This window comes from Notechis scutatus, chromosome 1, assembly GCF_049901735.1.
Source record: "Notechis scutatus isolate UNSWTSFEM ecotype Mainland chromosome 1, rNotScu1.2, whole genome shotgun sequence".
Classification (NCBI taxonomy): domain Eukaryota; kingdom Metazoa; phylum Chordata; class Lepidosauria; order Squamata; family Elapidae; genus Notechis; species Notechis scutatus.
Genome location: NC_142009.1, coordinates 123,829,112 through 123,841,478, shown reverse-complemented (window position 1 = coordinate 123,841,478; position 12,367 = coordinate 123,829,112). Strand labels below are relative to the sequence as shown.

At 39.3% G+C, this 12,367-nt stretch overlaps 1 long non-coding RNA gene and 1 pseudogene across 1 annotated transcript in view; one reads left to right on the top strand and one right to left on the bottom strand.

Moving 5' to 3' along the window:
- The window catches only part of LOC148132970 (uncharacterized), a 109,053-nt gene that overhangs the window by 20,812 nt on the left and 75,874 nt on the right, over nt 1-12,367 (top strand). The window lies entirely within an intron of this gene.
- LOC148132971 (uncharacterized) lies at nt 1,783-3,706 on the bottom strand (annotated as a pseudogene).

Sequence of the window (12,367 nt, the reverse complement as noted above, 5' to 3'; positions counted from 1 at the left end):
TAGGTGCAAACTGGTAGAATCCCACCCCTGGTCCTGTCACTTAAACACTGGCCTTATTTGTTTATATATCTATATCTTCATGGGAGTTGAATTCTGGGAGTTGAAATCCACAAGTCTTAACATTGTCAAAGGTGGACATTCTGATCTAGATCTCCTTCGCATTGAATTTTTCATAGACGGGTTTTTTTCAGTCTCTAACAAAATATTCCAGATGGGGAAAAAGCCATCCAATCACTACTTTGAAAAGATGTTTGAAGGAATTACTACACATATAGCAGCAAATTGTGAGTTTTAACTATGGGGAAACTTTGACTTCAATTTTCATCTTAATTGCCCCTTGATGATTCTATTAACAGGATAAATTGCCATTGGAACCAATTGTACCTGAGATAATACATCAGATTTCTTATTTTTAAGTCCCATGTTATCTATCAAAAGAAAGAGAAGGTACATTTAGAAGATGAATACTGAAAAAAGTGTAATCTCTTTAAGGCATTCTAAATGCTAATTATCTTAGTCTGCACCTTAATAAATTTGTAAACACAAAGAAAATTCAGCAGAAAAATTCCTGGAGGCACAAGACAATGTAGAGATAAATTTTAATTTATTATAATGGGCTGGTTAAATAGAGAAGAAAATATAAAAATACTAAGTATCACTGCTTATTTTTTAAAAAATAAGAAAACATTATCAGAAACTATTCTCAGTATAAGGGCATTACTATCGATATGTATTAGCAATGAGAAAAATATATCTGACACCATTTACTTTTAAATTGAGAACATGTCAAAAATGATATTTTTTTCATCTCATTGGATTCATTCTCAAATTCGATTCTCACTACATTCAACATGATATCCAGAAAAGTTGGATTTCATTCCCAATTTCTATAAAATCATGATTTGTATCCAAGAGACTAGCAATGTTCAAAATCTATTCAGTTTACTTTAAAATCCCTTTATCCAAAGTTCCCAAATCTTCTTGCAGAAGGAGAGAGAGAGGGAGAGGGAGGGAGAGAGAGATTACTAATATGTGGTTCTCTACCAAAAATTCTGAAAACACTTTACCAGCTACCACTTACCAGCTGTCACTCACACTTATAAGTATAAAAATTGTTTACACTATTGAGATACCTATAGAGATATCAGATAATTTTCTTTTGACTGTATTTTCAAATAATCTCATGTACTTTACACAATTCCCCAAACTCTCCTTTAGTTCTTTGCTCACTGAATTTTGCAATCCAATTACCTATTCAAAAATCCTAAATAATGTACATATTGGGGAAGTATATGTACTTGTGCATATTAAGGAATGTTATGAATAAAATCAACACAGGAATTATAAGACAGAGTAGGAAATCTCATTAAGCAAGAATATGAATGGATTTTCTCCCTGCGATCTGTCCCTAACCTGATCCTTCCAGTTTTCTAATGGTGAATCTGTTGTCACTATAATGGAATCCATCCATCTTACTGCTGGTTATCTTCTTTTCTCTTTTCTCCCACCTGCATTGAGTTCTTTGCAAGACTTTAGTATATCACAATTGATCAATATAATATATGTATGGATCCAAGTGTTGTTTTTGTTGTTGTTGTTGTTGTTGTTGTTGTTGTTATTATTATTATTATTATTATTATTATTATTATTATTATTATTATTATTATTATTCACAAAAATGACAATATACACAGCAAACGAGATAACCATGCTGGGTTTCGTATCACAAATCACTAGTTGAACACTTCCCAAGCGTTTAGGACTGCGTGATGTATCAGCGGATTATGCGAGCAGTAAGGTGGCCTTCTGCAGCTGACCAATGGTGATCTTGTCAGCACCAATTGTTTTTAGGTGCTTGCCTAGGTCTTTAGGCACAGCACCCAGTGTGCCGAGTACCACTGAAACTACCTGCACTGGTTTATGCCAGAGTCTCTGCAGTTCGATTCTCAAATCTTGATATCTGTTGACTTTTTCAAGTTGTTTCTTGATGATTCTGCTGTCACCAGGTATGGCAATGTCAACAATCCACACTTTTTTCTTCTCCACAATCGTGATATCCAGGGTATTGTGTTCCAAAACTTTGTCAGTCTGTATTCGGAAATCCCACAGTAGTTTTGCATGCTCATTTTCAACCACTTTTTCAGGCTTATGATCCCACCAGTTCTTTGCTACAGGCAGATGGTAGTTGTGACACAAGTTCCAGTGGACCATCTGAGCAGCTGTGTTGTGACGTTGTTTGTAGTCAGTCTGAGCTATTGTTTTGCAACAGCTCAGTATGTGATCAATGGTTTCATCCGCTTTTTTGCAGAATCTGCTTTTGTGGTCATCAACAGATTTTTTTTTATTCTGGCTTTGATTACATTGATTATATTCGTTATGATGGCTTATTCTTGGGCTGCAAGAATCAGGCCTTCTGTTTCTTCAGTGTTCCGTTGGTCAGCCATAACCAGATCTTTTCCTTATCTACTTTTCCTTGGATCTTTTCAAGGAACTGTCCATGCAGTGCTTTGTTACACCAGCTGTCAGCCCGAGTTTGCATCACTGTTTTTCTATATTGATTCTTGGTTTGCTGCACTTTGAGCAGCTTCCTCTTGTTGACCTCCATCAAAGCTGGTTCAACACTGTCTTTCACATAATCTGCCAGAGCATGCTTCTCTTCTTCAACTGCCTGCTTCACTTGCAAAAGTCCTCTGCCACCTACTTTTCTGGGCAAATATAACCTGTCGATGTCACTACGCGGGTGTAGCGCATAGTGTATGGTCATCAGTTTTCTTGTTTTCCTATCCAAGCTGTCCAGCTCTGCCTGTGTCCAGTTTATGATCCCAGCAGTATATCTGATGACGGGTATGGCCCAGGTATTTATAGCCTTGATGGCGTTACCACCATTCAGTTTGCTTTTTAGAAGTTTTCTGACCCTTTGTGTGTATTCTTTGCTGACCACATTTTTCACTTGCCCATGCTTGATATTGTCCAACTGCAGTATACCCATGTACTTGTAGGCTTCGGGTTGGTGGCATTTGATGGTTTGTCCATTGGGCATTTCAATTCCATCATTTTCTATGATCTTCCCTTTCTTCAGTGCCACTGTGGCGCATGGATTTCAAGTTCTGATTTTCCGTATAACTTCAGATCATCCATGTACAGCAGGTGAGATATTTTCTGTGAATTTTTAGCAGTTTGATAACCCAGGTTAGTTTTCTGTAAAATTGTTGACAGAGGGGTCATGGCGATGATGAACAGCAGAGGTGACAAAGAATCACCCTGGAAAATCCCTCTTTTGATGTTGAGCAGTCCGTAGCTTTCACTTCCAATAAACAGTTCTGTTTTCCAGTGCTTCATCGCATTTGCAGTGAAAGTACCAATGCACTTGCATATTCCGATGACATTCAGGCACTTGATGATCCAGCTGTGCGGTAGTGAATCAAATGCTTTCTTGTAGTCAACCCAAGTTCTATGCAGATTTGTTTTTCGGCTTTTGCAGTTCTCTAAAATCATTTTGTCGATCAGGAGCTGATCTTTTGTGTCTCTGCTTCCTTGTTTGTTTCCTTTCTGCTCTACTGGCAAGATGTTATTTGCTTCTAGGTAGTCCTGGATCCTGTCAGCTATGATGCCGGTCAGCAGCTTGAACATGGTTGGCAGACATGTTATTGGCCTGTAATTTGCAGGTGTTGTCCCTTTTGCTGGATCCTTCTGTATCAAGTAGGTTTTCTCGGCTGTTAACCATTCACTGATGTTTCCGGTCTGCAGCATCTCATTGAATTGTTTGGCTATTTTTCTGTGCATGATGATCAGGTATTTGAGCCAAAAGCCATGCAGTTGATCATTGCCAGGCGATGTCCAGTTCTTGACTTTTTTCACCCTGTTGCTTATCATTTCAGTAGTTATTTCCAGTTGGTCCATTTTGTGATCCACCCAGCATTTTTGTTGTAACATTTCTCAGTCTCCCATAGGTCTTTCCAAAACTGAGTCGTTGCCATTTTTTCAGGTTTTTCAATTTTCGTATCCCCTGTCTGATTCAGACTCTGATAGAACTGTCTTTGGTCTGATTGGAACAATTGATTTTGTTTGTACTGGATGACTCTGGCTTCGTATCTTTCAATTTTTCTTGCTGTTGCTGTTATCTGCTGCTTCACAATTTCCAATGCTTCGGCAATTTTTCTTGTGCTGAGCCCATTTTTTTATCAGATGTTTCTTGATCTTGCTGTTCTTCAGCTTTTTCTCCTGTAAATGCTTCAAGTTGCTTGCATCTGCTCGCAGGCTCTTGATTTTCAACTCCAACCTGATTTTCCACTGCGGTTTTCCAGTCGATTTTCTAGGGGGCTGCGGCTGTTGAATCCCCAGTTTTTCTGTTACTATGACTGCTGTACTGTAGGCAAGCTGATTTGTTTGTTCAATTGATGTTATCTGGATTGCTGCAAGTGCATAGTTCGCATCTATCATCAATGGAGCCAAATATTTTCTAGGCAGTCTTCAATGTTGGAAGCCTTCTTCTTTCTGCATTTGTTGCAGCGTGTGGCAAGATTTTAGCTTTCAGTTCTTGCTGCCTGGCATTGAGTACTCCTGGTTTTTCAATGATGACTTCAGGCCCTTGCTGATCCTGTTTTTGCAAAATATCTGCATTTTCTTCAAATCCAGGCTGTTCAGTTGCTCCAGATGTTATTGATGTATTTTCTACTGACACTTCAGCAGTCTGCTGTTCAGCAGTCTGTGTTCCCGTTTCACAATTTTTCCATATTTCTTCAAGTTTGACTTCACTGAGCAGTTTGTTCTGAGCGATGAATCATTGTTGATCGGCTAATCGTAATTCAGTTATCCTTGAGTCTGGGTATTCTTGTTTCCATAACTTGTACATCCTTTTTTGATAGCCTCGTTTTTCTGGTTCTGCTTTGTAGTAGCATTTCATCACAGTGCAGTTCTCTGACATGGTGTATTTCTGCCGCTTCTGAGGTTGTTCAGCTTCCAGTAGCTCTGCAGGCCCATGCCCTGGTTGCTTAGCTATGGGACCCATGGCCTGTAGCCCACTTGTCGACGGAAGCCCAGGTTTCCCAACACCTGATGCGGTCCTTGTTAGCCCAGGTGACGTCCGAACCGGTATAGGCTTTGTTCGGTTGTGTTTCACCATAATTCATTGCACGGGTTGTTGGATGCACTCAGTTCTGCTCCTCGGCCTAGACCTCTCTGACATGGTTGGAAATGCTGGCAGTGTGCACTACTGCCAGCACAGCTCTCAGCTTCATTGGAACATTTAAGACCCCCACCACGTCAAGAAGACACCCTGTGGGGGATGTTGATGATGATGATGATGATGATGATGATGATGATGATGATGTCTGACTGTCAACAATTCTGGGTGGTTCACCTTCTCCTCCTCTTCCATTATAACCCAGCCATTCACATTCCAGCCAGTTTATCTATACTTGAACCTTCTTGCCAAGGCAGATTTATTTACAGGAAATAATGTGAGCTTTGATTATGCTTCCTTAAAGGTAAAGGTTCCCCTGCACATATGTCAGAGGTAATATTCAGTAGGTTCTGATCAGTTCTGGAGAACCAGTAGTGAAAATTTTGAGTAGTTCAGAGAACCAGCAAATACCACCTCTGACTGGCCCTGCTCCCATCTATTCTCTGCCTTCTGAGTCCCAGCTGATTGGCTGGGTCTTCTTTTGTTGCCCTACACAGGAGAACAGAGCTGGAAAGCAGGTTAGTGGGGTGGGAAGGAAATGGGATTTTGCAGTGACCTTCCCCTGGAGTGGGGTGGGAATGGAGATTTTACAGTATCCTTCCCCTGCCACGCCCACCAAGCCACACCATGCCCACCAAGCCACACCCACAGAACCAGTAGTAAAAAAATTTGAATCCCACCACTGACATATGTTGTTTCCGGCTCTAGGGAGCGGTGCTCAACTCCATTTCATAGCCGAAGAGCCAGCACTGTCCAAAGATGTCTCCGTGGTCATGTGGCTGGCATGATTAAACCTTTGGCACATGACTGAACACCGAAGGCACACAGAACGCTGTTACTTTCCCGCCAAAGTGGTCCCTATTTTTCTACTTACATGCTTTCAAACTGCTAGGTTGGCAGAAGCTGGGCAAGTAACAGGAGCTCACTCCGTTATGCGGCGTTAGGGATTTGAACTGCTAATCTTTCCGAATGACAAGCTCAACGTCTTAGCCACTAAGCCACCGTGTCTCTTATGCTCCCTTAGCTGTGTGTATGTCACAGATCTATAAAATAATTTATTTCTGGTCAGTCCAAACAGCTCACCCTGTTTCAACCTTTTTCTCAGTGGAACCTTTGTAGTTTGGTTATTCTTTTATACTATGCCTCATAACACCATGAAAATCTGTTTTATATGTACTGTTCCTCAATTTATCTCTCAGTTGAGATAACATTTGCAAAGGCTCCCTTGTCTTAAGAGCCACTGACTGCCCATTGTGAATTGCTTTTTCCTGCTCAGAAAGCAAAGTTTGCTGGAAAGAAGATAGGAATTGTACATTCTTTATTTATTAAACAGACTGTCTTCAAGGTTTTTTCCCCCTACAGTATGACTTTACAGCAAAGTTTGTAGATGAATATAAAGTAGCAAATTTCCAGGGAGTGAGAAAACACAGTATGCATGTCAGAGATCCAGCAGACCTTTGGCAAGGGATATCACGTTTTCTAACACATTCTTTTCCTTCTAAGCAAGCAAGATATGGAGGTACGGGATTGAGGCTGAAAAAGTCTGAATGACTTTTAGATGGCACAAAAGGTAACCCTTCTGGAACCCAGTTGGCTTGAAACCTTACAAAAGTGTAAAAAGGAATAAAAAACTTTTCCACTGATGGAAAAGTTTTATTTATTTTATTTATTTTTAATAAATAAAATAAATTAAATAAATAAATAAATAAATAAATAATATTTTTATTTAGTTTTATTTATTTTATTTATTTTTAATAAATAAAATAAATAAATAAATAAAATAAAATAAATAAATAAATAAATAAATAAATAAATAAATAAATATAAATAAAGATGTATGGACAGGACTTTGCAGCATGGCTTACAATGCCTGTGGCATGTTTCTGTGCTTGCCAGAAGACAATCTGGCAGATATTTATGTAAGAACAAGCTTTTGACAGTGCTTGAAGAACAAGTGTGAGGAATGAAGCAGCAATTACCTACCGAGTAAAGTAGTTCCATGCAACAGAGTATTGCATGCAGAAAGAAATAAAAATCAGATAGCAAATCATAGAAATATATCTGGAGATTGGTGTTTATCTTTAAAAAGGAAGAGAATCTTGTATTTAGATAGAAAATATAAACATTTAATCTGTTTTTAGCAAAAGGGTGAAAGGCCATGTAGTGTGTTAGACCATGTGAATCTACTTCATTACTAGGGTTGGGCTTGGGGAGAGAGAGGGGGGAAAGAGAGAGGAAAGAAAGAAAGAAAGAAAGAAAGAAAGAAAGAAAGAAAGAAAGAAAGAAAGAAAGAAAGAAAGAAAGAAAGAAAGAAAGAGAAGGTGGAGGAGGAGGAGGAGTAGGAGGAGAAGGAGGAGAAGAAGAAGAAGAAGAAGAAGAAGAAGAAGAAGAAGAAGAAGAAGAAGAAGAAGAAGAAGAAGAAGAAGAAGAAGAAGAAGAAGAAGAAGAAGAAGAAGAAGAAGAAGAAGAAGAAAAGCAGGCATAGATAAAGAGAGAGAGAAAGGGAAGGAGAAAGGGGAAAAGAAAAAAATATCTAGGCATAAGGAACAGGAATTGAAAAATACAAGAGCTCCGAGAACATCACTTTAACCAATTATAGGTCTTATGGATAGAAAGAAAGAGGGAATTGCAAAGAAGTCATTGAAAGGAGTCCCTGCAGTAACTGACAGCACCTGTTGTTCCTAATTTCAAGAAAGGAAACGCATACAGAAGTGGATTTTTCAGCATACACCTCGGCTAATACATAAAGGAAGATTTTTAGAACCAACAAAAGGAGCATGACAGCAAGGTGCCACAGAGAAAGTGCTTCTCTATAAACAAGTAAAGGAGTAACACAGTAGATAAAACTGCTAACCTGAATCAAGGCACATCGAAGATACTCTGCACTACTGGAACACAGAAACTGTTTTCCAGTTTTGGCAAAAGAAATAGTTCTTTCTTTGTGGGAATCTTATTCTTTTATTTTTCTTATATGTACCCATTTCATGTATCCACAACTATGTATACACTTATACTTACTATCTTGTAAACAATTGGCAAATCAAATAAATAAATAAATAAAAAATAAAAAGAATGGCCTCCCTAAGGACTAAAATGAAAGTGCAGGGTGCTAAAAGATACCTCCCACTTCATCCTCAAAAATAGATAAGTGCACTATAGGAAGAAGTGAGGTAGAAGGAAAGAGAGAAAGAGAAAGAAAAAAAGAGGATGACCAACAAAAGGTAGATGGAATTAATTATAGTGGCAATGAAAGACATGAAGGATCAGGTCAGGGATAGATTGTCATGGAGAAAAACTTATCTGTGTGGTTGCTAGAAGTCAACATCAACTTAGTGGTGCATAATCAATTAACTCAAAATCAACTTGCAATTGACTAGTAGATCATAAGCTACTTTATGTCTATACGTTTTAGACAGAGAGCCTAAAAGCAGAAAGATCACCCCAGTTAACTGCAATGGACCTGTTTTAATGAAGAGAGCTAGTAATTTTGTGATATTCAGTGTCATAGGTAGTAGGATAGTGAAGTATTGTAGGATAGTAGGTAATAGTGGGGAGTGGAGAGTGATGAAATAATGGAGGAATGCAGCCAACTTTGGAGAGTGATTTATCTCCCAAGGGGGTGAAATTGAGATTTTTTACTGATACACAAATAATTATATTTGTTGCCTACACAAACTACTGGAAATGGTACCAGCAGTTCTCAGTATTTTAAGGGACTTGTTAATAGAAAAAAATTATGGAATTGGAAGTGATCTTCAAAATCTTCTAGCCCAAGAATCTTTTATCCCTTAAAATACTGAGAACTGCTGGTACCATTTCCAGTAGTTTGTGTAGGCAACAAATATAATAACCACTTGCTTAGGTCAGATTCCACTAGAGTAGGGGTCCTGAACGCCTGGTCCACAGACCAGTGCCAGTCCATGATGCACCGGAAACCAGGCCACGGGAATAAGTAAGCCCCATCTGCACAGGTGCAGGATGCAGGTAGCATGTGAAACCACACCCCCTCTGGTCCGCGGAAAACCTCTCTCCATGGCATCAGTCCCTGATTGGGGCTGCTACACTACAGCATTTCTGATCTAGTCTCTATTAAAAAAATTCAGCCTTACCTTGCCTTGCCTTTCATACACCACCACTTAGATCAGTTCCCATTTCCCCCACACATTCCAGCAGAATATTCTACTACTTTCAGGATTGATTTGCAATGCAATCTATGGCAATTTAGTATTGAAGAGCAAGATTTCATTTCAGAGATCTACTACCCCCTTTCTATTCCCTCCAAGGAGATGAAAGTTCAGGAACTCTGTCGAAAGGAAGTTGATTACTACGAACAACTTCAAAATTAGAGATCCCTTGCCTATACCCTTAATGGCTTTCTTGGTGACATCTGGTCGCTTTCATTATGTCCAGAAAGCTGGCTAAGCAGCCACTTGAGCATGTTTAGTTTCTCAGTTTCATCCGACAGTGAGCCACTGCTTTTAGCATTGTTGCAGAGACGTCTTCAGAAAGATGATGAGGCAAAGATTGGCTGTAGTTATGCTGACTAACCAATTTAAAGAATCCCAACAGGGCGACAAGAAGATTCTGCAGATTATTGCTTGACAGAGGACAAAGGTCAGCTTTTATTTGCTTGCTACATTCGATAAACATTTCAGTTAACAGGCACTGAAATAAACATGAACACATAAAACATTTACTTTTAGCCAGGGGATCACTGATAAAAGGAACTCAGTGTGTCAACTCCTTTTAGGAGGTCAAACATTTTGGCAGTATTAGCAGAATAAACTAACATTAATATTTCTGGAGGTTAGCATCTCAGAAGTGAAGCAGAATGATGGCTACCTTAATGCTTCCTGGATGCACATCTCCAAATGACCTAAACAAGTGTTTGCTGAAAACATACATAATTAATTACTTATTATGAGATAGAAATAAGGGGAATTCATAGCTGTGAGGAAATACAGTCAGATGCATTTTTGAATATTGTGCCCGGTTCTGGGTGCTGCAGTATTAGAAAACTTTAGACAATGTTCAGGGGAGAGCAGTAAGGGTGATTGGGAACCCTGGAGAAACAGACTGAGGGCCTTGTGTAAGTTTAGTATTGAGGAGAAAATATTTATTAACTGTGGGGCTTTAATCACAGAGAAGCCAAAAGTTTCCTCATGTGTTCCTCAGAGTGAAAGCCAAAGGTTGTGATTCTTCAATTATAGCAAGGCAGGGTCTAGAAGAATTATAGGAAACATTTGCTAACAGTAAGAGCAGTGTGATTCTGGAACCCATTTCCTTGTGATACGGTGGTTTGTTTTTGTTTAACATGTTGAAGAAGAAGCTGAATGATGATCTGTTGGAATGAAGAAGCCAACCACCACATTGCCAGAACACAAGTGAATGGTCAGATGAGGAAACCCAAACTCATTGGAAGCCTCCCATTGCAATGAACAAGGACATACATTCAATTTCACAGCTAGATAAGATAAGAAGAACTTTATTGTCATTGTACAAGTACATGAAACTGTGGATGCACCCCAGCAACTGTTTGCAATACAATAAAACCAGAGCACTTAAAAATGAAGATAAGAAAAATAGAGTACACACGTCTCCATTTGCAATTTGAAAGTACAATATCTAAGAATATACACAAAATATACATCCAACACTGACTGTGATGCTTTGCCAAGGGTAATATACAAGAGATGGATTGTACTGTAATATGTTGTTATACATCTGAATGAGGTATTGTGATTTCACATCTTTTCACATCTTAATAAGGTAGTGACTGGTTCAGATGGCCCAGGGAAAGAAACTATTTGTTAGTCTAGTGGTGTGGGATTTTACTGACCTAAAGCGCCATCCAGATAGCAGCAGGTCAAAAAGATAATTGCCAGGGTGTGAGGGGTCTTCTATGATGGCCTTGATTCTGCTTTGGCAGCGGGACCTGGTTAAGTCTTCCAGGGAGGGCAGAGGGCAACCAATGATCTTTTGAGCTGTGTTTATAACCCTCTGTACAGTTTTCCTGTCCTCAGCTGAGGAGCCTGCATACCACACACCCAGACAGTATGTCAGAGTGCTCTCCACAGAGGCTTTATAGAAAGCCAGCAACAGCTTCTTATCCAGATTGTTTTTCCTGAGAACCTGCAGGAAGTGCAGCTGCTGCTGAGCCTTCTTCACTATGGCCTTGGTGTTAGGGGACCAGGAGATATCAGCTGAAATATGGATGCCAAGGAATCTGATCGTAGGGACAGTTTCCACTCGTTCTCCGTTGATGATGAGTGGGGCATGGGTCCTGTCCATGTTTCTTGAAGTCCATAATCAGTTCTTTGGATTTATGGACATTCAGTGACAGATTGTTCTGTGAACACCAGACAGACAGGTTCTCTACTTCTGCCTATATGCCATCTCAATATTGTTGGCCGAGCAGGTATAAAGATAGCCAGGGAGATGATTGAAGCCATGAAATGGGCCCCTTTGTCAGTCAACAGGAGTGCTGATTTATCATAAACTTATCAGGACCCAAGGACACGGCAGCACAAGGAAACAACAACCAATGGTTTAATAGTTGGCCATCAACACCCAATCAACAAATTTTAAAAAAAGTTGCACCTGACCAGGCACCACATAAATACTAGCATGAGTCTGAAAGCTCAGGAGACAAAAATTTCTGGTCTTGATGACTGACCCAAACTAGATCTGTTGGAATGCTTTAAGATGCGCCCTTGCATTAGATGAGAGCTTGGAGTCCTTTTATAATTCTAAACCCAGACACTGGTGTGCTTTCCTGCCATTCTGACTCAACAGCATATAATTGCTCTCAAGATGTACTGGATTACAATAATTTCCAGGGCTTATTTGACATGGCTACTTCCAAAGCAGGCTAGAGAAGACTGGAGTTGGCTATCTAACACCTTAGGAAAAAAGCCTTTTTTAAACATAACATTTGCATTTTAAAATCAGAAGCTTTTTCTTCCTCTGTTTCTCATTTTTCTGAAAAGGCACAAAAGTTAATTGCAGTCCCCCCTCCCCTCAAAATAGAAATGAATGTTGCTTGAATGTTGCAAATAAGTACATAATTTGGAAGGGGGATTAGTTGATAAAGGAATACATGCAGATGAACATGCAATTGGAAGCAGAAAATTCTTAGTAGATGTCCATAGACATAATTAAATTCTTGAACGCAGTAGCTGACTT